The 921-nt window shown below is 44.1% G+C and overlaps 1 non-coding gene across 1 annotated transcript; it reads left to right on the forward strand.

Annotated features, from left to right (window-relative positions):
• Positions 1–478: 478 nt before the first annotated feature.
• LOC119938553 lies at positions 479–585 on the forward strand. The gene has a single exon (XR_005454457.1). It is a non-coding gene; the product is annotated as a U6 spliceosomal RNA (small nuclear RNA).
• The last annotated feature ends 336 nt before the right edge of the window (positions 586–921 follow it).

The raw sequence follows: 921 nt of genomic DNA on the forward strand, positions 1-921 counted from the left end.
TAAAAATGGGGATTAAAAATGGGGATTGTGAGCCCCAAGTGGGAAAGGAACTGTGTCCAACCTGTTTACCTTGTATATACCCCAGTGCTTAGAACAGTGCTGGACACATAGTAAGCGCTTAACAAATACTATCATTATTATTGTTGTTATTATTATTATTATTATTAAGCACTGACTCTGAGCCCAGCACTGAGCTAAGGGCTGGAATGGATACTGCAAGATAATGAGCTGGACATCAGGCCATACCAAAGGCCCCTTTCATCCCTGGCCTGGTTTGTGGCGCTAGAAGGTGACAAGGAGGTGGAAGGGGGAATTAAGGGAAGGAGATGGTGATAGGGACAGGGACAAAGATGGGGACCGGGATGGGGATCAGGGTGACAATGGGAATGAGGACAGGGATGGCGTTGGGATTGAAGGAGAGAAAGGGATTGGGACAGGGATGAGGACGGGGATTGGGGTGGGAATGGGGATGGGGAGAGTCCTTGTTTTGGCAGCACATATATGAAAATTGGAATGATACATAGTAGATTAGTATGGCCCCTGAGCAAGGATGACACGCAAATTTGTGAAGCATTCCATATTTTTCTATTTATTATTATTATTAATATTAATAATGGCATTTATTAAGTGCTTGCTGCGCAAAGCACTATACTAAGCACTGGGGAGGATATAAGGTGATCAGGTTGTCCCACGTGGGGCTCACAGTCTTAATCCCCATTTTACAGATGAGGTAACTGAGGCACAGAGAAGTTAAGTGACTTGACCAAAATCACACAGCTGACAATTGGCAGAGCCAGGATTTGAACACATGACCTCTGACTCCCAAGCCGTGCTCTTTCCACTGAGCTATGCTGCTTCTTTTTTGATGTCTGTTTGATCAACTAATATTGATGTCTGTTTACTTGTTTTGATGTCTGTCTT

The sequence above is a fragment of the Tachyglossus aculeatus genome, chromosome 1 (assembly GCF_015852505.1).
Source record: "Tachyglossus aculeatus isolate mTacAcu1 chromosome 1, mTacAcu1.pri, whole genome shotgun sequence".
In the NCBI taxonomy this organism is placed as follows: domain Eukaryota; kingdom Metazoa; phylum Chordata; class Mammalia; order Monotremata; family Tachyglossidae; genus Tachyglossus; species Tachyglossus aculeatus.